The sequence below is a fragment of the Muntiacus reevesi genome, chromosome 1, assembly GCF_963930625.1.
Source record: "Muntiacus reevesi chromosome 1, mMunRee1.1, whole genome shotgun sequence".
Taxonomy (NCBI): Eukaryota; Metazoa; Chordata; class Mammalia; order Artiodactyla; family Cervidae; genus Muntiacus; species Muntiacus reevesi.
Window position 1 is genome coordinate 91,034,364 of NC_089249.1, and position 26,132 is coordinate 91,060,495.

Here is a 26,132-nt window from a genome sequence, read left to right on the forward strand (position 1 = left end):
CCTGACCTGCATGCAGGTTTCTCAAGAGGCAGATCAGGTGGTCTGGTGTTCCCATCTCTTTCAGAATTTTCCAAAGTTTATTGTGATCCACAGAGTCAAAGGCTTTGGCATAACCAATAAAGCAGAAATAGATGTTTTTCTGGAACTCTCTTGCTTTTTAATATCAACAACCTCACATGTGCAGATGATATCACTGTAATGGCAGAAAGTGAAGAGGAACTGTTGAGCCTCTTGATGAGGGTGAAGGAGAGTGAAAAAGCTGACTTGAAACTTGTTAGAAAAACTAAGACCGTGGCATCTGGTCCCATCACTTTATGGCAAATACATGGGGAAAAAGTGGAAACAGTGACAGATTTTATTTTCATGAGCTACAGAATCACTGTGGACAGTGACTGCAGCCGTGAAATTGAAGACACTTGCTCCTTGGAAGGAAAGCTATGATAAACCTATACAGAATATTAAAAAGCAGAAACATCACTTTGCAGACAAAAATCCACATAGTAAAAGATGTATGGTTTTTCCATTAGTCACGTATGTTTATGATAGTTGGGCCACAAAGAAGACTGAGTGCCGAAGATTTGATGCTTTTGAATTGTTACGCTGGAGAAGACTCTTGAGAGTCCCTTGGACTGTTATGAGGTCAATCTAGTCAATCCTAAAGGAAATCAGCTCTGAATATTCTTTGGAAGAGTGTTGCTGAAGCTCTAATTCTATAGCCACCTGAAGAGCTCACTCATTGGAAAAGATCCTGATGCTGGGAAGGATTGAGGGCAAGGGGAGAAGGGGGCGACAGAGGATGAGCTGGTTAGATAGCATTTCCAACTCAGTGGACAAGAATTTGAACAAACCCTGGGAGATAGAGGACAGAGGAGCCTGGCATGCTGCAGTCATGGGGTGGCAGAGTTGGACACAACTTAGTAATTGAGCAGTATGAAGGCTCTGATATTTCTTATCAGAGGGCTTAATCTTGGGCTTATTAGTCATCCTGGCATATCATGATTTTAGGTGTGTTCTGTTTATATTTTTGATCTGTTATGAAATCTACCTCTTTTGATATCACACCAGGCTATGCCTTGGGATATAACTTTTCCCATAGTCCTTTGTAATGAAATTCAGACCCTGTTCCAAGATAGTTTTTGAGATTGTCTTTGAGATTTGTCATGATCCCAGGTGGGTTCCTTTTTAGGTTCCTTGGGTCTCTGATAAACAGTTGACTTGTAGTTTAGCTTATTGTTCTCAAGAAGGTATCAACTTCCTCTTGTTTACCATCAAAATCTTCTGTTTCAGGAAGTGCTCTTAGTTTTGAACTTTTGCATATTCTGTTCCAAGTAAAGTCAGTTGTTTGGGGAAGTACTTCAGAGCTCTCTGTTCTTAAAGTCTGCCTCTTCCCCTGGGTAAAGTCTCTGAGCTGCTGCTCTGGAGCTGTCAGTCAGTTCAGTCACTCAGTCGTGTCTGACTCTTTGCGACCCCATCGACCGCAGCACGCCAGGCCTCCCTGTCCATCATCAACTCCTGGAGTTTTCCCAAACTCATGTCATCGAGTCGGTGTTGCCATCCAACCATCTCATCCTCTGTCGTCCCCTTCTCCTGCCCTCAATCTTTTCCAGCATCAGGGTCTTTTCCAGTGAATTGGCTCTTTGTATCAGGTGGCCAAAGAATTGAAGTTTCAGCTTCAGCATCAGTCCTTCCAATAAATATTCAGGACTGATTTCTTTAGGATTGACTGTTTTGATCTCCTTGCAGTCCAAGGGACTCTCAAGAGTCTTCTCCAACACCACAGTTCAAAAGCATCAATTCTTTGGTGCTCAGCTTTCTTTCTGATCCAACTCAAAACCATAGCTTAGACTAGATGGACATTTGTCCGCAAAGTAATGTCTCTGCCTTTTAATATGCTGTGTAGGTTGGTCATAGCTTTCTTTCAAGGAGCAAGCGTCTTTTAATTTCACGGCTGCAGTCACCATCTGCAGTGATTTTTGGAGCCCAAGAAAATAAAGTCTTATTATTTCCATTGTTTCCCCAACTATTTGCCTTGAAGTGATGGGACTGGATGCCTTGATCTTCGTTTTTTGAATGTTGAGTTTTAAGCCAGCTTTTTCACTTTCAAGAGGCTCTTCAGTTCCTCTTTGCTTTCTGCCATAAGGGTGGTGTCATCTGCATATCCGAGTATTGATACTTCTCCTGGCAATCTTGATTCCAGCTTGCTTCATCCAGCCCAGCATTTCACATGATATACTCCACATGTAAGTTAAATAAGCAGGGTGACAATAAGCAGAATGTCTGGATCTAGGTGAGTGATCACACCATTGTGGTTATCTGGGTCATTAAAATCTTTTTGGTATAGTTCTGTGTATTCTTGCCACCTCTTACTATCTTCTGATTCTGTTAGGTCCATACTGTTTCTGTCTTATTGTGCCCATCTTTGCATGAAATGTTCCCTTGGTATCTCTAATATTATTGAAGAGTTCTCTAGTCTTTCCAATTGTATTGTTTTCCTCCATTTTTTTGCATTGATCACTAAGGAAGGCTTTCTTATTTCCTTGCTCGTCTTTGGAACACTGCATTCTAATGGGTATATCTTTCCTTTTCTCCTTTGCCTTTTGCGTCTCTTCTTTTCTCAGCTATTTGTAAGACCTCCTCAGACAACCATTTTGCCTTTTTGCATTTCTTTTCCTTGGGGATGGTCTTGATCACTGCCTCCTGTACAATGTTACAGTCCTCCATCCATAGCTCTTTAGGCACTCTGTCGGTCTAATCCCTTGAATCTGTTTGTCATTTCCACTGTATAATCATAAGGGATTTGATTTAGGTCATACCTGAACAGTCTAGTGATTTTCCCTACTTTCTTCAATTTAAGTCTGAATTTTGCAATAAGGAGTTCATGATCTGAGCCACAGTCAGCTCCCAGTCTTGATTTTCCTGACTGTATAGAGCTTTTCCATCTTCGGCTGCAAAGAATATAATCAGTTTCAATTCGGTATTGACCATCTGATGATGTCCATGTGTGGAGTCGTCTCTTGTGTTTTTGGGAGAGCTGTAGGTGGGGCTGATGGCTCACTTCTTGAGGTGACTTCCCTACTGTGTGAGCAGAATACTAGGTGGAGTACAGTTGTCTTACTGACTTTGCTCTTCTTAGGCATGCAACCTGTGCATTACAAGCAAATGAACCAGTTGGCCCCAGAATTTTTGTTCTACTGTGTCTAGGGTAGAGTTGTGTCTTATGTTTTGGGGCTGTGTGGAGGAAGGGAGTTTCTGACCTCTTGGTTGCGCTGCCTTGAGTTGAGCATCTGCAGTCCAGAGCTGTCTGTGCAGGATGAGAAACACTGATGGCCTACCCTTGACTTGGAGCCTGTGGGGAAGGTCTTTTTAGTCCTGTCTACCTGGAGTTGTGGGAGGTGGAGAGTGGGTTGTAGCTTCAATGCCACAGACTTGCTGTTTTTTTCCACCAAGCTTTAGTAACTTTCCCTAAATGTTTGTTTGTTCTTTTTTTTTTTTTTTTTTAAACTGTATGGTCTGAGGACAATTGTCAGAGATTTCAAGTGGTTATTAAAACAAAAATTTCCCCAGTTATAGTTATTTCCCTATGAAGGCATCTGCAGAGCTCCTTCCACTACCTTTTCAAAAATTGTTCCTGTTCTGTTTTTTAAGAAAATCAGTATCTTCATGGTGTATCTTCTTTTCCTGTCTTTTTGCCTTAAACAAAAGAGTACTTAACGTCTTTTGTTTGAAGTGGGTTTCTTTTAGAGAATGTATTGTTGGAGCATGTTTTAATTTTATCCATTCTGCCAACTTCTGTCTTTTAATATGTGTATTTAGACCATTTATATTTTAAGTCAGTTATTGATATGCTAGGTATTAAATCTCTTACTGTTTGATTCCTCTGTTTTTCTTTTCTTGCCTTCATGTGGGCTATGTCAACATTTTTTTAAAAAATTCTATCTTAATATTTATTTTTATTTATTATTTGGCTGCACTGGGTCTTAGTTGTGATATGTGGTATCTTTAGTTGCTGCATGTCCGATCTAGTTTCCAAACCAGGGATGAACCTGGGCCCCTTGCATTGGGAGAGTGAGTCTTAGCTGCTGGACTATCAGGAAGTTCTAAGATTCCATCTTTTTTTATAGTGTTTTTATATAGTTTTATATAGCGCTTGAATAGTTTCTTAATGATTGTTTTAGATCTTGTATTATTCATTTTTAACTTACAGTCTATACTGATGATTTATTATTTGGAGTTGAGTATAGAAAATATTCAGATCCTTTTACGCTTTCCTGTTGTAAACTAGGATTATCTTTAAATATTTCCTCTATATATAGCACCTTATGAGATATTGTTATAATTTTTACATCAGCCATCACGTAAGATTTAAGGTACCCATGAGGAAACGTATTGTTTACCCTCATTCTTAGCCATCACAGTGTTCTTTTCTGAAGATTGATGTTCATTCTGTTAACACATCTTCTTTGGGAAGATCCCCTGGAGAAGGCAATGGCACCCCACTCCAGTGCTCTTGCCTGGAAACTCCCGTGGATGGAGGAGCCTGGTGGGCTGCAGTCCACGGGGTCACAGAGTCGGACAGGACTGGGCGACTTCACTTCCTCTGTTTAGCAAACTTCTTTAATCATACATTTAAGGATAGGTTTGCCAGTGATAAAGTTTTGTTTGCTTTGTGAGAATATCTTTTTGATTGGCTTTCTTGCTTGAAGGATATTTCTTTTTGAGTACAGGACTTGTTGATGTTTTTTTCTTTTCTTCTTTGAACAACTTTGTTCCACTTCCTTATGTCCCTCATTGAGAAATCCATTGTTGTTGGAATTGATGTTCTTTGTAACGCAATTACATTGGCTCCTTTCAAGGCTTTTCTGTGTCTGTAAGCTTTCAGAACTCAATGATGGGTCTTGGTGTGGATTTCTTTGGATTTATTCTGTAAATCCTTTAGATTTATCCCTCTAATTCCATTCTTAAGGGTTTTGCATCTGTACGTTTATATCTTGGCAAGTTTGGGAGATTTTTAGTCATTATTTGTTAAAATACTTTTTGAGTTCCAGTGCTCCTCCTAGGATGGCAGTGGTATGAATGTTAGCCGTTTTCTTATTTTCCCACAGGTTCTTGAGACTGTTAAATATTTTTTCATCTATTTTGGGTAAATTATATTGATTTGGTCTGAAGTTCAGTGATTCTGTTCTCTGTCATTTTCACTTTACTATTGAGGTAATTTATCAAGTTTTTTAGTTATTTTAATTTGGTATTGTATAGACTTCCCAGATGGCTCTGCGGTAAAGAATCCACCTGCCAGTGCAGGAGATGCAAAAGATTTGGGTTCAGTCCCTGGGTCAGAAAGATTCCTTGGAGTAGGAAGTGGCAACCCACTCCATGTTCTTGCCTGGAAAATCCCCTGGACAGAGGAGCCTGGTGGGCCACAGTCTGTGGGATCACAAAGAGTCAGACACGACTATGTACCCATGTATGTATGTTAATTTCTTTAAATTCTTTGTCACATCGTTCTAAGATCTGATTCTCTTGAACATATGTCCGTTGTTTTTTCTCATTTAAATTAGAATGTTCCTGGTTGTTAGCTTGGCTGATTTTTGAGTGTTTTGTGATATTGTGGACATTATATTCTGATACTCAGGGTCATATTTAATCCTTTTTATCAAGCAGTTTTCCTATGGAATGACATGATAGCTAAATGGGTTTTGGCTTCTCCTTGGGCCCTGATGTCACCATTTCAGCAGAAGTGGAGTGCTGACTCTTAACTGCCTTGTTGCAAATGAATGAGCTGAAATTTCAGTTTCCACTTGCTCTTTCCTTACAAAAATGGGATATACTAACTTATAAATTTGTTGCCGACTCATTGGAAAAGATCCTGATGCTGGGAAAGGTTTGAGGGCAGGAGAAGGGGGCAACAGAGGCTTAGATGATTGGATGACATCACCAACTCAGTGGACATAAGTTTGAGCAAACTCTGGGAGATAGTGAAGGACAGGGAAGCCTGCAGTCCATATGGTCGCAAAGAGTCAGACACGACTCAGCGACTGGACGACGTATATTGGCGGCTCAGTGGTAAAGAATCTGCCTACAATGCAGGAGACAGGCGTTTCGGTTCCTGGGTTGGGTTGATCCCCTGGAGAAAGAAATGACAACCCACTCCAGTATTCTTGCCTGGGAAAAGCAAGAGTCAGGCTGGACTTGGCAACTAAACAACAATGCTCAATTCCACTGAGCTTCCCTGACACAGGGGAAGAGAAAGCCTAGGGCTGACTCACCCCACTTTTTTGCTGTAGGTTAAGGGTGGAATCTCAGCTTCCCCTGAACTTCAGCATACCAGAGACTGGGAGTAGAGTGATGACTTGCCTCACTTTCCACCATGTTATTCTGTCTTGTCATTGTCTATTGGGGGTAGACATTCAGCTCCCTGTTACTACCCTCTGACCCGGAGGGCAAGATTTAGTAGTTTAGGTAAGAAAGAATATTGGCTTCAATTAAAATGTCCTGTATTTAAGATCACGACAGTGGAAATACTGAGGATTTTTTCCTTTTTTTTCAGCTCTGTTGAGATATCCTCGTGAAGTGATGTCAAAGTTGCTCAGTTGTGTCTGACTTTTTGCGATTCGATAGACTGTAGAGGAGCCTGCCAGGCTCCTCTGTCCATGGAATTCTCTGGGCCAGAATACTGAAGTGAGTAGCCATTCCCAGGTCTCCTGCATCGCAGGTGGATTCTTTACCATTTGAGCCACCAGGGAAGCCCTGGTGAAGTATAGTTGACAAAATTGTAAGGTATTTGAAATGTACATCATGATGTTTTGATACATAGTGTGAAAGGATTCCTCCATGTCTATTCAGTTAACCCATCCATCACCTTGTGTTTTTGTATATATCGGTGAGAATGTTTAAGTTCTAATCCCTAAGGAAATTTCAGCTGTATAATACATCAACTATGGTCACCATGTTGTACATTAGATTTTTCAGTCATTATTCATCTTAGAGCAGAGAATTTGTATCCTTTTATCATAAGCTTCTCTCTCTTCTTCTATTCCCCCCTCCCGCCCCCCCCCCCCAACCCCTGGCAACCACTTCTAGTGTTTCTTTGAGTTTTTGACTTTTAAGGTTGGTTTTTTTTTTTTTTTTTTCCCCAGCTTCCACATGTAAGTGACACCATGCAGTATTTGTCTTTGTCTGGCTTATTTCATTTAGATCCATCTGTGTTGTCACAAATGGCAGGGTTTCCTTTTTCCTCGTGGCTGAACACTGTCCCGTTTTTTGTCTGTGTGACTGTATGCAGGTATGCATCATGCATCCACACCACGTCGTCTTCTTTTTTTTTTCCATTTATTTTTATTAGTTGGAGGCTAATTACTTTACAGTACTGTAGTGGTTTTTGCCATACATTGACATGAATCAGCCATGGATTTACATGTGTTCCCCATCCTGAACCCCCCCTCCCACCTCCCTCCCCATCCCATCCCTCTGGGTCTTCCCAGTGCACCAGCCCTGAGCACTTGTCTCATGCATCCAACCTGGGCTGGCGATGTTTCACACTTGATAATATACATGTTTCAATGCTATTCTCTCAGATCATCACACCCTCACGTTCTCCCACAGAGTCCAAAAGTCTGTTCTATACATCTGTGTCTCTTTTTCTGTCCTGCATATAGGGTTATCGTTACCATCTTTTAAAATTCCATATATATGAGTTAGTATACTGCATTGGTGTTTATCTTTCTGGCTTGCTTCACTCTGTATAATGGGCTCCAGTTTCATCCATCTCATTAGAACTGCTTCAAATGAATTCTTTTTAATGGCTGAGTAATACTTCATTGTGTATGTGGACTATAGCTTTCTTTTTTTTTTTTTTTTTGGTTTGGACTATAGCTTTCTTATCCATTCATCTGCTGATGGGCATCTAGGTTGCTTCCATGTTCTGGCTATTATAAACAGTGCTGTGATGAACATTGGGGTGCACGTGTCTCTTTCACATCTGGTTTCCTCGGCGTGTATGCCCAGGCCTGGGATTGCTGGGTCATATGGCAGTTCTATTTCCAGTTTTTTAAGGAATTTCCACACTGTTCTCCATAGTGGCTGTACTAGTTTGCATTCCCACCAACAGTGTAAGAGGGTTCCCTTTTCTCCACACCCTCTCCAGCATTTATTGCTTGAAGACTCTTGGATAGCAGCCATCCTGACTGGCGTGTAATGGTACCTCACTGTGGTTTTGATTTGCATTTCTCTGATGATGAGTGACGTTGAGCATCTTTTCATGTGTTTGTTAGCCATCTGTATGTCTTCTTTGGAGAAATGTCTGTTTAGTTCTTTGACCCATTTTTTGACTGGGTCATTTATTTTTCTGGAATTGAACTGTAGGAGTTGCTTGTATATTTTTGAGATTAGTCCTTTGTCTGTTGCTTCATTTGCTATTATTTTCTCCCATTCTGAAGTCCGTCTTTTCACCTTGCTTATAGTTTCCTTTGTTGTGCAAAAGTTTTTAATTTTCATTAGGTCCCATTTGTTTATTTTTGCTTTTATTTCCGTTACTCTGGGAGGTGGGTCATAGAGGATCCTGCTGTGGTTTATGTCACAGAGTGTTTTGCCTATGTTCTCCGCTAGGAGTTTTATAGTTTCTGGTCTTACATTTAGATCTTTAATCTATTTTGAGTTTATTTTTGTGTATGGTGTTAGAAAGTGTTCTAGTTTCATTCTTTTACAAGTGGTTGACCAGTTTTCCCAGCACCACTTGTTAAAGAGGTTGTCTTTTTTTCCATTGTATATCCTTGCCTCCTTTGTTGAAGATAAGGTGTCCATAGGTATGTGGATTTATCTCTGGGCTTTCTGTTCTGTTCCATTGATCTATATTTCTGTCTTTGTGCCAGTACCATGCTGTCTTGATGACTGTGGCTTTGTAGTAGAGCCTGAAGTCAGGCAGGTTGATTCCTCCAGTTCCATTCTTCTTTCTCAGAATTGCTTTGGCTATTTGAGGTTTTCTGTATTTCCATACAAATTGTGAAATTATTTGTTCTAGTTCTGTGAAAAATACCTTTGGTAGCTTGATAGGGTTTGCATTGAATCTATAGATTGCTTTGGGTAGTATACTCATTTTCACAATATTGATTCTTCCAATCCATGAACACGGTGTATTTCTCCATCGATTTGTGTCCCCTTTGATTTCTTTCATTAGTGTTTTATAGTTTTCTATATATAGGTCTTTTGTTTCTTTAGGTAGATATGCTCCTAAGTAAGTATATTCTTTTCGTTGCAGTGGTGAATGGTATTGTTTCCTTAATTTCTCTTTTTGTTTTCTCATTGTTTGTGTATAGGAATGCAAAGGATTTCTGTGTGTTAATTTTATATCCTGCAACTTTGCTATATTCATTGATTAGCTCTAGTAATTTTCTGGTAGAGTCTTTAGGGTTTTCTATGTAGAGGCTCATGTTGTCTGCAAACAGTGAGAGTTTTACTTCTTTTCCTATCTGGATTCCTTTTATTTCTTTTTCTGCTCTGATTGCTGTGGCCAACACTTCCAAAACTATGTCGAACAGTAGCACCACGCCTTCTTTAAGCGTTTATCTGTTGATGGACACTTGGGTTGTTTCCATGTCTGGTTATTGTGAATAATGCCATGAACACGGGAGTGCAGTGTCTCTTTGACATCTTGTTTTCTTTCTTTTTTTGGATATATACCCAGAAGTGGAATTGCTGGGTCATATATCAGTTCTCATTTTTTTAAGAAACCTTTGTACTGTTTTTCATAATGGCTGTGCCAGTTTACATTCCCACCATCAGTACACAACTATTTGCTTTTCTCCACATCCTCTCTACTTGTTTGTTATCTTTTTGTTGTTTTTCCAGCCAGGAACAGGTCATGATAGAAAAAAATCAGAATAAGATAAAATATTCTATATTGAGAACAGCTGAGAAAACATTTTTGACTATTACAATTATTTAACAAAAAAGTTCAGTAAGAAAATGTACACAACCCAATTTTTCTCATAAAATGTGGAAAGGGGATGCATGGAAGCAGTTGATTCCTTTGGTGAGCACAGCCATTGTTCATACTCGTTCTAAGGCTTCTAACATGATTATGCTATTTCCTTGTATTACCACCATTCCAATATTGTTCTGTTGCCACTGGTTGTCATCTACACATTCATCTACCACAAGATTCATAAAGGGATCAAATCCCCACAATAGTCCTTGGACATATCTGCCACCATTTAATTTCAATAACTTCTTGTCCATAAATATCTTCAACTCAGGAGAATGAGCTTTGCTCATCATGTCTCCTCTGCTGGTATCTGTCTTTTTGTTGAAAGCCTTTCTTACAGATTTGAGATGATATCTCATTGTGGTTTTGGTTTCTGTTCCCTGATGGATAGTGATGTTGAGCACCTTTGCATGTACCTGTTGGCCAGTTGTATTTCTTCTTTGCAAAAATGTCTATTCCATTTCTTTGTCCATTTTTAAATTGGATTTTATTGAGTTACGTGAGTTCTTTATGTATTTTGGTTATTAACTTCTTACCAGATAATGACTTGCAAATATTTTCTTCCATTCTGTAGCTTGCCTTTTCATTTTGTTGATATTTTCCTTTACTGTGCAAAAGCTTTTTAGTTTGATGTTTCCTACCTGTTTATTTTTGTTTTGTTACATTTGCTCATGGCATCAAACTGAAAAAACTATTGTCAAGACTGATGTCAAAGCGCTTATCCCCTTTGTATCCTTCTAGGAGTTTTATAGTTTCTGGTTTTTGATTTTTGTATATGGTGTAAGATGGGGGTTCGGTTTCATTCTTTCATTCCACATTGCATGTGGCACTTCAGTTTTCCCAACACTATTTGTTGAAGTGGCTATATTGAGGATTTCTTTAGGTCCTGACATTTGACACTTTATAAGTGTGAAATTATAGAATCATGGTTCATTGAATTCTTGCTTCAATTCCTGTTCTATGAAAGGCAGTATTAGGATGATTTCTGCTATTAGGATATCATGCAGTGGTTTGGAAGACCTAAATAAGCACTTAACTTTAACTGTTAAAGGGATGATCGGTATAATTTATTATTTAATTATCTGTATATTTGTATTTATTTTTTTGGTCATGCCATGCACCTTGTGGGATTTTAGTTCCTTGATGAGGCTTTGAACCTGTGACTCTCGGCAGGAGAGCCTGGAGTCCTAACCAACCCTGGATGCGCAGGGAATTTCCAATATGATTTATTTTTTGCAAATTAGAAAATTTGCAGGTCAGAGGGTCTTGGTCAAGGTTATTTAGCTCTGTTTTCCCACTATTTAATGTTTTATAATTATTTTGAAAAAGTAAAACATGGACATGGTTAAAATTTTGAACAAGATAAATGATTATATAATAACTCATTGAAACCCAGAAATCACTAACATATAAAATGCTAGTTATATTATTTTTACCAGAAATTGTAAAACAACTAAGAAGCTATTAAGAGTAGAAGTCATCTTATCTGGTAGGACATATCAGAATAAAACATTTTATTATCATTATGCAGTCTCACTCAAGTACAGTTTTAACACAACTGCCTCTTTAATATTTCTTCTTGAATGACCCAGATGCATCTCAAACTTACCATATCTAAAACTGAACTTGTCTCGAAAATTTTAAGATGTACTCTTTGTAAGCTCTTATTCTTCTTATTCCTAAAGCAAGAAACTTGGGAATGATCCTTGTCTCTCTGTTCCCCAATATAATTTTCTTAGAATACTTTTTTCTGTGATGTCTTTGTCATCTTATGTCTTTGGTAATATTGGCCTCTTAAAATGAGTTGTTAATTGTTCTCTTTTCCTTGGTTTTTAATTTTTTAAGACGTTATTTTTTTCCGTTTTGATTGCATTGGATCTTCCTTGCTGCACATGGGGTTTCTCTAGTTGTGGCGAGCAGTATCTGTTCTTTGTTGTGGTGCATGGGCTTCTTACTGCAGTGGCTTCTCTTGTTGCAGAGCATGGGCTTTAGGTTCTCAGGCTTCAGTAGTTACTGCCCCTGGGGTCAGTAGTTGTGGCCTCTGGGCCCAATTACTCCGAGGCATGTGGAATTCTGGTAAACTCTGATCCAGTCACTGTACCATCGGGGAGGTTCTTCCTCCTCTGTTTTTTAAAGAGTTTGTGTAAGGTTTGTATTATTTTTTTTCTTGAGAGAATTTATCATTGAAAAAACCCAGCAGGCCTGGACTTTCTTTTGTAGAAGATTTTAATTACAAATTTAGTTTCTTTACTGCATAATTAGTGTGTTCAGTTTCTTTGTTTCCTTGAGCCAGTTTTTGGTAGCTTGTATTTTCTAGGAACTTTCTAGTGGTTTATATTTTCTAGGAATTTGACTTGTTTGTTTATGGCTGCACCACTTGGCTTGTGGGAACTTAGTTTCTCAAGTGAAAGTGAAGTCGTTCAGTTGTGTCCCACTCTTTGCCACCCCATTAACTGTAGCGTACCAGGCTCCTCCCTCCATGGGATTTTCCAGGCAAGAATACTGGACTGGGTTGCCATTTCCTTCTCCAGGAGATCTTCCCCACCCAGGGATCGAACCCGGGTCTCCCACATTGTTGACAGACGCTTTACCGTCTGAGCCACCAGGGAAGTCTCTAACCAGGGATCAAATCTGTGCCCCCCTGCAGTGGGAGCATGGAGTCTTAACTACTGGATGGCTGAGGAAGCTTCTTTGACGCATTTAAATTGTCTATCTTGTTGGTATAAAAACTTTTATAAGTCCCTTTGCTGCTCACCTGAAATTATCGCAACATTGTTAATCAGCTATACCCCCAATACAAAATAAAAAGGTTAAAAAAAAAGATGAACATTTTAAATTAAGATCTTTGTTATCAGGAAAAAAGCCTTTCATAATATTCCCTTAATTCTTTTGATTTCTATACGGTTTGTTGTTAAGTCCTCTTTCACTCCTATATTATTGATTTTCATATTCTTTGTTTTCTTTTTTAACCTCTGAATCAATCTCAGTGTGTTTCCGCACACCCATAGCCCCGTCTCTTCCCTTCCCCGTTCCTTTCATTACCTGCACCTTATCTCCCATCCTGCTAATTATCAATTTTGTTGATCTTTTCAAAGAATCACCTTTGAGTTTTATCCCCCTTCCCTCCATTGATACCTACTCTGATCTTTATTTTATTCTACTTAATTTGGGTTTGATTTTCAGAATCACATGATCAGATTATTAGTTACAATTTTTGTTGTTGTTTTCTAGTATATTTTTAAAGCTCTAACTTTCTAAGCCTGTGCTGTCAAATGTGTTAGGTAACTCCCATATGTGGCTGTTAATGCTAAAGTTAAATACTAGATTGAGTTCTTCAGTCATTCTAGTCACATTTCAAGTGTTCTCTGATCTCATGTGCCTAATGGCTACCCCATTTGACTTTGCAGATGTAGAACATTTTATGGCAGAATTTCTTTTGGACTCTATGTATTGCTTTAACTGTATCCAGTGAATCTGTATATATTAATTTTAACAAATATTCAGTTCAAGGTATTTTCTATTTGTTCTCATGGTATCTTCTTTTACCTGTTGGTTAATTAGAATTTGGTTTTTAAACTTTCCAAAATTTGGGCTTTTCAGATTTCTTTCTGTTGTTACCTTCTAATTTAATTGTGGTAGGAGAACATACCATGAATGATCTAAACCCTTTCAAATTATTGAGATTTGTTTTATTAACTAGCACTGCTGCTGCTATTTACTAACTAGGTCGTGTCTGACTCTGCGACCCCAGGGACTGTAGCCCGCCAGACCTCCTCTGTCCATGGGATTTCCCAGGCAAGAATACTGAAGTGGGTTGCCATCTCCTTCTCCAGGGCATCTCCCTGACCCAGGGATTGAACCAGCATCTCCTGCTTGGTCGGCAGATCCTTTACCACTGAGCTACCTGGGAAGCCCATTAATTAGCAAAGGAGTTGGCAAACTATTTCGTTAAAGGGCCAGGTAATAACTATTTTAGGCTCTGTACCCGGCACAAGCTCTCTGACATAGCTTATTTCCTCTTCCTCACAGATACTATAAGTTATGTGTTTTATCTTTGTCCCTGGTTCTGGACAGAACTTGTAAGACTGAGAGATAGGGATGATAAATGCATCTTTTCATTATTAATAAGAGATCTCTTTTCACCACACCTGGGTTCCATCCCTGGGTTGGAAAGAGCCATTGGAGAAGGGTGTGGTAACCCACTCAAGTATTCTTGCCTGGAGAATTCCATGGACAGAGCAGCCTGGCAGGCTACAGTCTCCATGGGGTCACAAAGAGTCGGACATGACTGAGCAACTGAACTGAACTGATCTTTGTATGGAATGTTCTGAGTAGATCAGTTACATCAAGTTGGTTGCTATGTTGTTTAAGGCTTTTATATTTTATTAAGACAGTTTTTATCAATTTCTGCAAAATGAGTATTGAAATCTCCATCTGCAATAGTTTAATTATCCCTTTCTCCTTTCATTCTGTTAGTTTTGCTTCATGTATTTTTTTAGGTACATATGCATTTATAATTGTTAGCTATTTTTGATGTATTGGTTCTTTAGCATATAAAATATTTATCTTTATGTCTAGTGAGTAATCTTTCTTATCTAAGAGTCTTTTTCCTCCACCTTTCATGATTTTTTTCATGGTATATCTTTTTCCTTTTTTTTTTTCACTTTCAGTCTATTGTGTCTTTATATCTAGAAATGTTTCTTTTAGACCCCGTATAGTTGGATTTTGTCTTTTATCCAGGTTGACAATCTCTACCTTTACATTGGAGTACTTTGTCCATTTTTTCCTCATCACTTCATGGCAGATAGATGGGGAAAAGTGGAAACAGTGACAGATTTTATTTTCTTGGGCTCCAGAATCACTGCGGATGGTGACTGCAGCCATGAAATTAAAAGATGCTTGCTCCTTGGAAGGAAAGGTATGACAAATCTAGACAGCATGTTAAAAAGCAGAGATCAATTTTCTGACAAAGGTCCTTATAGTCAAAGCTATGGTTTTTCCAGCAGTCATACATGGATGTGAGAGTTGGACCATAAAGGATGCTGAGCACTGAAGCTTTCAAACTGTGGTGTAAGAAAAGACTCTTGAAAGTCCTTTGGACAGGAAGGCGATCAAAGCAGTCCATCCTAAAGGAAATCAGTCCTGAATATTTATTGGAAGGACTGATGCTGAAGCTGAAACTCTACTACTTTGGCCACCTGATGCAAAGAGTCGACTCATTTGAAATGACCCTGATGCTGGGAAAGATAGAAGGCGGGAGGAGAACAGGACAATAGAGGATGAGATGGTTTGGATGGCCTCACTGACTCAATGGACATGAGTTTGAGCAAATTCTGGGAGATGGTGAAGGACAGGGAACCCTGAGGTGCTGCAGTCCATGGGGTCTCAAAGAGTCGGACACGACTTAGGGACTGAACAGCAACAGCAGTTGTGTGGTTGGATTTAGGTAGCCATTCCCTTCTCCCGGAGATCTTCCCGACCCAGGGATCAAAACCAGGTCTCCTGCACTGCAGGCAGATTCTTTACCATCTGAGCCACCAGGGAAGCCCTGGTTGAACTTAGGATGTTTGTTTTCTCTTTTCATGTCGGGTTTTGGTTCCTTTCTCTTACTAAGCCTTTTGTGTCCAGTATTTTTAATGTTCTTTAAAATTTTCTCTCTTTTTGTTTTTACTTTGTTTTTGTCTTAGTTTTTCCTCTAGCAGTTATATGTCTAATTTAATACAAGCCATTTCAAGGTAATTTTATATTTATTTTGTTAAAATCTAGCAACTTTGCTATAGATCCATTCCTCTCCTTTGTAACTGGGGCTTCCCTGATAGCTCAGATGGTAAAGAATCTGCCTGCAATGTGGGAGACCTGGGTTGGGAAAATCCCCTGGAGAAGGGAATACCTACTCCAACATTCTGGCCTGGACAATTCCATGGACAGAGGAGCCTGGCATTCTGCAGTCCATGGAGTTGCAAAGAGTTGGATACGACTGAGCGACTTTCACTTCTCTTCTCACTTCTTCTCCTTTGTAACTATTGTATTATTCTGTTTATATGTTTAAAAAACTTTATTCTGACTATCAGTTTAAACAATCTTATGTTTTTTGTTTTTTTTTAAAAAGAAATTAAGAGGAAAACAGTCTTTTTTATGTCTTCCATGTTTACCCTTTCTAATGCTTCTATTTTTCATTCTGTGGATCCAGGGTATTGTCTGATTGCAGTTTTTTCAGCCTGAATGAACTTCATTTAGTATTTCTTTTGTGGTAGAGATATGCTCATGACATTCTATTAATTTTTGTTTATCTGAGGATTTCTTTACTTTGCTTTCAGATTGAAGACTATTTTTGCTTTATAAAGAATTCTTGGTTCTACAGTCTTTCAGTTACTTTAAATATGTCACTTCATTGCTTTCTGGCCTCTGTTGTTTCTGATGAAAAGTCAGATGTTAATGTTGTTCCCCTGTGGGTGATGAATTGTTTTTCTGTTGCTGCTTTCAGGATTTTCATTGAAAAATCTTGGCCTTTCAGTAGTTTGAGCATGATAAATCAAGGTTTGATTCTCTTTGTTTTATTATAGTTGAATTTTTCCAACTTTTTGACTCTTCAGATTAATGTATTTTATTGAGTTTGGGACATTTTCTCAAAACACTTTTCTTACTCCGTACACTCATCTTCTGAGACTTCCACTACATTCATTTTGAGATCTTGATGTCTCCCTGGCTGTTCCTCCTCCTCCCCCCATTTTTTTGATCTTTCTGCCTTTTAAGGATTGAATACTTAGATTATCTACAGGTCCACTAAGTCTGCTATTCAGCCTAGATATATGGTTTAATTTTTATTTTGGATGTTCTACTTTTTATCTTATGGATTGTTGTTATAATACCTAGTTCTCTCTTCAGACTTCCTATATGTTGAGTGCTGTCATCGTATTTTACTGTATTCTTAGGAGTATTTTATAATAGCTGCTTTGAAATCTGTTTATTAACTCCAGTGTTTGGACTCAGTTGATTAGTTGACTGATTTCTGCCCCCCCACCCCCCACCCCAGGTTAAGTCACACGTCTCTGTTTCTTTATGATTTCCTATATTATAGCAACTCTGAGTTCTGGTTTATTTTTCTGCAGGTTGTTGCTATTTTGTAGTAACTTGCTTAGTCTTAAGAGTATGAAATTTGTGCAGCTGACAGGCATAGATACCTCCTTTCAGTTATTTTTATTTTTATTATTTAGCTTGGCTTTCTAGGCTTTCTAACTTCTGTTAGTATGTCTGCATAGCTTGGTGGTCAGTCAGGGCTTTAGGGTGGAATTTTTGATCAAATATCTTGAGTTTATCAGCCTCAAACCATTAGTGATCCATCTTTGTTTAGTTTGGGAAACACACTAAAAGTTGCAGCCAGTTTTTAGTCTCATTTGGCCTTTTATTTTTGCTGAGCTTTCTTGAGTATCTCTTTTAGTTAGCCAGGTGTGTGTAGAAGGTTTTATCTTAATTCTGTGACTCTCTGATTTTAAGTGTCTTGTGTTTTCCCAGGGGCCTGCTGCCTGCTTTAGCTGTGACCCAGACTTCAGTGTGTACAGGGTGTTCTTTCCAAACTGGAATACCTACCATTATTAGCTGGCAAATCTGTTCACATTGGCTCTCCTGACCTAATTGATCCTGCTTCATATGGCAGCAAAGCTGCTTTTTTGTTTTTTAAGTTGAAGTATAGTTGATTAACAGTGTTACATTAGTTTCAGGTGTACAACAGAGTGAGCCAGTATTTTTATATATTATACTCCATTTAAAGTTATTATATGAAGAAAAACAAGGAACAGAAAATAAAAAATACAGAAGTTATTATATAAGATTGGCTATATTCTCTGTGCTGTAACTATATCCTTGTAGCTTATTTATCTTATGCCTACTAGTTTGTGCCTCATAATCTTGTGCAACCTTTATCTTGTGCCTCCTCTTTCCCTCTCACTATTGATGTTTTCTGTTTTTGTGTCGGTTTCTGCTTTGTTACATTCATTCGTTTGTTTTAGTTTTTAGATTCTGCATGTAAGTTTAACATAAAGTATTTGTCTTTCTTTGTTTGACTTTATTTCACTAAGCATAATACTCTCCAGGTCCATCCGTGTTGTTTTAAATGGCAGAATTTCATTCTTTTTTTTTTTTTAATGGCTGAATAATATTCTCTATGTATATATATACTTCTTTATCCATCTGTTGATGGTCACTTAGGTTGCTTCCATATCCTGGCCATTGTAAATAATGCTGCTATGAACATTGGGGTGCATATATCTTTTTGAGTTAGCATTTCACTTTCTTTAATTTTATTCCAGTAGAATTGCTGGATGATGATGTGGTAGTTCTATTTTTAGTTTTTTTTTTTTTTTTTTTTTAAGGAACCTCCATATTGTTCTCCAAAGTGGGTGCAGCAGTTACATTCCCACGAACAGTGTAGGAGTGTTCCCTTTTCTCCACGTCCTCACCAACATTTGTCATTGTGGTCTTTTGGTCACAGCCATTCGGATGGATGTGAGGACATATTTTAAAAATAGTATTTCTTTATTGATTTGCCTTGGTCAGGTCTTGGTTGGGACACTCGGAACCTTGGTTGTGTCGTGTAGCATCTTTCGTCGCAGCGCAGACTCCAGCTCTGGCACGTGACTCTCTAGCTGTGGTGCACGCCCTCAGTTGCCCCACAGCACGTGGGACCTGGTTCCTGACCAGTGACTGAACCTGAGTGCCTCAGATTTCAAGGCGGATTGTTAGCTACTGGACCACCAGGAAAGTCCTTCATTGTGGTTTTGATATGCATTTCTCTTATGATTAGCAGTGATGAGCACTGTCAGTCATCTGTATGTCTTGTTTGGGAAAATGTCTATTCAGTTCCTCTGCCTATTTTTTAATTGTTTTTTTTTTTCCTTTAATACTGAGTTACATGAGCTTTATGGGACTTACCTGGTGGCTCAGTGGTAAAGAATCCGCCTGCCATGCAGGAGACTTGCATTCATTCCTTGGGTTGGGAAGATCCCCTGGAGAAGGAAATGACTACCCACTCCAGTAGCCTTGTCTGAGAAATCCCATGGACAGAGGAGCCTGGCAGGCTGTAGTCCATGGAGTCACAAAAGAATCGGACACGACTTCGTGACTAAACAACAGTATATATTTTGGGTATTATTGGTCATATCATTTGCAAATGTTTTCTCCCACTCAGTAGGTTGTCTTTTTGTTTGTTCCTGGTTTCTTTTGCTGTGCAGAAGCTTTTGAGTTAAATCAGGTCCCATTTTTAAATTAAAATTTTTATTTATTTTATTTTTGGCTGCACTGGGTCTTTATTGCTGTGTGTGGGCTTTCTCTTGTGATGAGTAGGGGCTACTTGCTGGTTGCAGTGTGTGGGCTTCTAATTGCAGTGGCTTCTCTTATTACAGAGCATGGACTCTAGGCACTCGGCTTCAGTAGTTGCAGCCCAGGGGCTCATTTGCGGCTCTTGGGTTCCAGAGCGCAGGCTCAGTAGTTGTAGCACACGGGCTTAGTTGTGGTATCTTCCTGGACCAGGGATAAGTGGTGTCTCCTGCATTGATCACCAAGGAAGCCCAACATTTGTTTGTTTTTGGTTTTGTTTCCTTTACCTTAGGAGACAGATCCAGAAATATTGCTACCATTTATGTCAAGAGTGTTCTGTCTACGTTTTGTTTTAGTTTTATGGTTTCTGGTCTTACATTCAGGTCTTTAATCCATCTTGAGTTTATTTTTGTATATGGTATGAGAACAGAGCTCCTGTTTTTTGTGGTCACCCTCACTCTAGTAAAACTACTGATGGTGCATACTAGAATTTTCGAGTGGAAGTAGGGATCGTAGGCTCATGCTCAGGCAAGAAGGCCAATGCCTTCCACTGTTTTTACGACAGCATATTTTTGTAGAATAAGTACTTCTCATTTTGTCTGATAATGATTGTTTCCCAGTGCTTTGAAATGGATGGGTTCTTTTGTTTGTGACAGTTTTGTAAAGTTTTATATCTGCACTTTGAGGGGAGGGTTCACTTTTCATTCTTCCATTAGTGGAAGTTAGCTAGCAGTTGATTTGTGTGTGTGTGTGTGTGTGTGTGTGTGTAATTCCATTTTCTCAAAAAATTAAAAAGTTAATGTATTTTTTTAAAGTAATATCTCAAATATTTTCCTAGGTCTGAATTCCTAGGAACTTCCTAGGTCTTGTACCATTGCACTAGTTAGTTGTGGCTATTTAAATTTTAGTTAACTAAAATTCCCTGGCTATCCATTGGTTCAGACTCTGCTTCCACTGCAGGGGTCACAGGTTTTACCCCTGGTCAGGGAACTAAGATCCCACATGCTGTGTGGCAGGGGTCAAAAAATAAACTTCCCTCAAAAAATTTCTTGAAGAGTTTTTTTTTTAATTCCATTCAGAAGTGTACTGAAAAGTTTCATTATACTTTTGTCTTTGTTATGGTCTCCATTTATTTTAAATTTATTACTTAGCTGTTTTTGTTTCTAGGTTTTTGTTCTTTTTAAAATCTGTTTTTGTATTTTCCTTTGGTCATAGTTAATGCCATTCTGTTTTGAATACATTAGACATTCGTTTTATATTTATGCACTAATTCTGCATCAGTAATCTCTGCTGTTTGTTTTCTCCCCTGTAGTTTGTCATTTCATTTGGTTTGTTGATTCATGTGTCTGTTTTTTGCTTTTACTGCTTTAAAGATGGCATTCCATTAACAACTTCTGGCTTAAAAAATTATATATTTTGGCTGCACTGTGTCTTAGTTGTAGCATGCAGAATATTTTAGTTATGGCATGTAGGATCTAGTTCCCTGGTCAGGGATAGAACCTGGCTTTGGGAACATGGAATCTTAGCTACTGGACCACAAGGGAAGTCCCATGGATTTATAGTTTCTGATGAAAAGTCTGCTGTCATTGTTATCTTTGTTCCTTTGTGTGTAATACGTTCGTACCCACCTCTCCCACTGCTTACTCTTTATTATTAGTTTTTAGCAATTGATTTTATGATGTGCTTTGGTATGGTTTTATTTAGAGGTGTAATCCTCAGGGATTATTGAGATTCTTGATTTTGGATTATTTTTGTTCAAGTTGGAGAAAATTTGGCCATTTTCTCTTAAAATATTTTTCTGATCTTTAAAAATATTGGTATATTTTATTTAAATATTTAAAAATATTTCCTTTCTGAAATACCAATTACACATATATTTAGCCACTTGATAATGTCTCACATTTAGTGAGCCTGTGTATTTTATTCCCCCACTCATTCATTCATCTTCATGCTTTTATTTGTTTACTTTCAGTTTTAGCAGGTTTTTCTTTTAGATTTTGAAGCAGTCTTGCTAGGTACACATATGCTTATAATTATATCTTCCTTAGAATTGCCATTTTTATAATTATAAAATGTTCAGTTTGTGTCTAGTAACTTTTTTCTCAAAAACTATTTTATCGTATATTAGTATAGCTACTCCAGCTCTTTCATAGTTAACAGTTTCCGTGACATATTTTTTCCATATTTTTTCTTTCATCCTATTTATGTTTTTGATCTCTGTGTCTCTTGTAAGTAGCAGTCCTATCTGTTGACTGGAGTATTTATTTCATTCTCATTTACCGTCATCATTTATATCAGCAAATCTTTGTTGGTTTTCTATGCAACATGTTTTTTTTGTTGTTGTTGTTCCTTGGTTCTTTATTTGCCTTCTCTTGTAATACATAGGTAATTCCTAGTATTCTATTTTAATTCCTTTGTTAGCAGTTGCTCTAGGGATTCCAGCATGTATCTTGGTTTATCACAGTCTACTTTAGATTACTACTAACTTGATTTCGGTAAAATACAGAAACTAATATCAGATAAAATAGTTTTTGAGAAAAAAGTTACTAGACACAAACTGAAAATTTTATAATTATGAAAATGGCAATTATAAGGAAGATATTATTATAACCATATGTGCACCTAACAAGACTGCTTCAAAATATATAAGAAAAACCTGGTAAGGGCGTCTTTGTGCTACTTTTGTTTCATACATTGCATCTATATGTTATAAACCCAACAATATTGTTAGTCATTGCTTATACACTGATGGTTTTTAAAGAAGTTAAAGACAAGAATAGGAAAAATATGTAAGAGCTTGTCATATTAACCTGCATTTATTTACCATTTCTGGCATTCTCTAGTTTTTTCTGGGTTTGTGTCATGGTTTGGTGTTGTGTCCTGGCACCAGTGTAAGTCCATTTTCTATCTCCTTTGTGCTATTATTGTTTTATGCAACTTTTTAAATCAATTAAGGGAAGAGAATAAATAAGATTTATATTCTGTGATACATTTATCAGTATAGTTAGCCTTGTTGTTCAGTCCCTGAGTCGTGTCCTACTCTTTAAGACCCCATGGACTGCAGCACGCCAGACTTCCCTGTCATTCACCATCTCCCGGAGCTTTCTCAGACTCGAGCATTGAGTCGGTGATGCCACCCAGCCATCTCGTCCTCTGTCATCCCCTTCTCCTGCTTTCAATCTTTCCTAGCATCAGGGTCTTTTCAAATGAGTCGGCTCTTTGTGTCAGGTGGCCGTAGTTTTGGAGCTTCAGCCTCAGTCCTTCCAATAAATATTCAGGGTTGATTGACTGGTTTAATCTTGCAGTAAGGTTAACAAGGGTTAATGTTACTTGTGCTGTTTATCTCCGTATGCTTTTGAGTTACATCTGAGGTCACTTCCTTTCAACTTGAGGACCTTCTTTGAAGGCAGGTCAGTTTGAAATGAATTCTCTACATTCATGATTATATGAGGATTTATTTATTTCATTTTCACAGGTTAGTTTTGATGAGTATAGAGTCCTTTGTTGGTGATTTTTTCTTTCACCACTCTGAATTGTGTCACCCCACTGGTTTTTGACCTCTGTTGTTCTGCAAAGTCTAATGTAAATCTTACTGTCATTCAATTGTACAAGCCCTCACAGCACTGAAAAATACCCAGCACAACTATAAATAAATAAATAAAAAGAAGGAAGAAAAAAAGAGTTGTACATCAGAAGTTTCTTTTTTCTTTCTTTGTATTTATTTATTTATAGCTGTGCTGGGTCTTTTGCTGCTGTGAGGGCTTTTCCTCTAATTGCGGACAAAACAGGGGCTACACTCTAGTTGTGGTGCTTGGGCTTCTCGTGGCTTTTCTTAGTGTAGAACATGGACTCTCAGGCTTTCGGGTCTCAGTAGTTTCCGCCCGTGGGCTCAGTAGTTGCAGTTCCTGGGCTCTAGAGCATAGGCTTAGCAGTTGTGGCACACGGCCTTAGTTGTTCCATGGCACGTGGGATCTTGCCAGATCGCAGATCGAACCCATGTCTCCTGTATTGGCAGATGGATTTTTTTTATCACTGAGCCACCTGGGAAGAAGCCCCATTTTCTTACTACTTTCAAAAATTTTTTGATTTTCAGTAGTTTAACTGTAACTGTATATATCTTTAATTGTTACAATAAATGCCACATAGGCCAAATATTTTTTCCTTTTGTATTTTACTATGTAGTAATTTGTTATGAAGTAAAATGTAGTTATAAAGTATTTTCCATTTTAGTAATTTTTTTCACTTAAAAATTTCCTGTTTGAATCCAGAATATCATTTCTTTGAGTTTTCTTTTTTGGCTGCACCACAGACATGGAGAGTCTGAGTTCCCCACCCTGGGTGGGACCCGTGCTCCCTACAGTGGAGACAAGGGCTTTCAACCAGTGGGCTGCCGGGGGATCCTCTACCATGTCTTATATATTTTTTTCCCATTTATTTTTATTAGTTGGAAGCTAATTACTTTACAATATTGTAGTGGGTTTTGTCATACATTGACATGAATCAGCCATGGAGTTCCATGTATTCCCCATCCCGATCCCCCCTCCCACCTCCCTCTCCACCCGATCCCTCTAGGTCTTCCCAGTGCACCAGCCCCGAGCACTTGTCTCATGCATCCAACCTGGGCTGGTGATCTGTTTCACCATAGATAATATACATGTTTCAGTGCTGTTCTCTCGAAACATCCCACCCTCGCCTTCTCCCACAGAGTCCAAAAGTCTGTTCTGTACATCTGTGTCTCTTTTTCTGTTTTGCATATAGGGTTATCGTTACCATCTTTCTAAATTCCATATATATCTGTTAGTATGCTGTAATGTTCTTTATCTTTCTGGCTTACTTCACTCTGTATAATAGGCTCCAGTTTCATCCATCTCAGAACTGATTCAAATGAATTCTTTTTAATGGCTGAGTAATATTCCATGGTGTATATGTACCACAGCTTCCTTATCAATTCGTCTGCTGATGGGCATCTAGGTTGCTTCCATGTCCTGGCTATTATAAACAGTGCTGCGATGAACATTGGGGTGCACGTGTCTCTTTCAAATCTGGTTTCCTTGGCGTGTATGCCCAGAAGTGGTATTGCTGGGTCATATGGCAGTTCTACTTCCAGTGTTTTAAGAAATCTCCACACTGTTTTCCATAGTGGCTATACTAGTTTGCATTCCCACCAACAGTGTAAGAGGGTTCCCTTTTCTCCACACCCTCTCCAGCATTTATTGCTTGTAGACTTTTGGATAGCAGCCATCCTGACTGGCGTGTAATGGTACCTCATTGTGGTTTTGATTTGCATTTCTCTGATGATGTGTGACGTTGAGCATCTTTTCATGTGTTTGTTAGCCATCTGTATGTCTTCTTTGGAGAAATGTCTGTTTAGTTCTTTGGCCCATTTTTTGATTGGGTCATTTATTTTTCTGGAATTGAGCTGCAGGAGTTGCTTGTTTTTTGAGATTAGTCCTTTGTCTGTTGCTTCGTTTGCTATTATTTTCTCCCAATCTGAGGGCTGTCTTTTCACCTTGCTTATAGTTTCCTTTGTAGTGCAGAAGCTTTTAAGTTTCATTAGGTCCCATTTGTTTATTTTTGCTTTTATTTCCAATATTCTGGGAGGTGGGTCATAGAGGATCCTGCTGTGGTTTATGTCAGAGAGTGTCTTGCCTGTGTTCTCTGCTAGGAGTTTTATAGTTTCTGGTCTTACATTTAGATCTTTAATCTATTTTGAATTTATTTTTGTGTATGGTGTTAGAAAGTGTTCTAGTTTCATTCTTTTACAAGTGGTTGACCAGTTTTCCCAGCACCACTTGTTAAAGAGGTTGTCTTTTTTTCCATTGTATATCCTTGCCTCCTCTGTTGAAGATAAGGTGTCCATAGGTTCGTGGATTTATCTCTGGGCTTTCTGTTCTGTTCTGTTCCATTGATCTATATTTCTGTCTTTGTGCCAGTACCATACTGTCTTGATGACTGTGGCTTTGTAGTGGAGTCTGAAGTCAGGCAGGTTGATTCCTCCAGTTCCATTCTTCTTTCTCAGAATTGCTTTGGCTATTCGAGGTTTTTTGTATTTCCATACAAATTGAGAAATCATTTGCTCTAGTTCTGTGAAAAATACCATTGGTAGCTTGATAAGGATTGCATTGAATCTATAGATTGCTTTGGGTAGAATAGCCATTTTGACAATATTGATTCTTCCAATCCATGAACAAGGTATGTTTCTCCATCTGTTTGTGTCCTCTTTGATTTCTTTCATCAATTTTTTATAGTTTTCTATGTATAGGTCTTTTGTACCATGTCTTAGTTAGGAATCATTTCACTTTTTTGGGAGGGGTGGAGAATTTATATTTTATTTAATTAATTTGTTTATTTTTAGAGTTAATTGGATTGTGTCCATACATATGGTCAGTAAAACCTTTTACTTCCCGCCTCCCCCCCGCCCCCATCATGGCCAAGTTACATGGTTAAAGTTTTATGGATGTAGGAAAACAAAAATATTTTATTGTTTTAAGTTAAAAGATTTCTGTCATGGATTCAGCTTGGTGTCAGGTGCACTTTGGGATGCATAAATTTTCGTTTTAGAGAGGAAAGATAGTACTTAACCTTTCAGCAGGGTTTGTGATAGTATCTGTGTAAATTGAATAGTTTAGTGTTTTGCAGCAGTATTTACATTAAGCAGGGTAACTAAAGATGTAAATAGTTTCATGCCAGTTCAGATCAGGTCTTTTTCACTGTGTGTTTTGAAACTAAACTTTAATCAAAATTTTCTGGATTTCACAATTCAGATAAAGAAGTTCAGTTCAGTTGTTCAGTTGTGTCCAACTCTTTGTGATCTGCAGCACACCAGGCCTCCCTGTCCATCACC

The 26,132-nt window shown here is 38.3% G+C and overlaps 1 protein-coding gene and 1 pseudogene across 2 annotated transcripts in view; one reads left to right on the forward strand and one right to left on the reverse strand.

The window, feature by feature from the left end:
- Positions 1–26,132, forward strand: part of TRIM33 (tripartite motif containing 33) — a 136,903-nt gene that overhangs the window by 20,368 nt on the left and 90,403 nt on the right. The window lies entirely within an intron of this gene.
- Positions 10,003–10,266, reverse strand: LOC136147292 (small nuclear ribonucleoprotein G pseudogene; annotated as a pseudogene).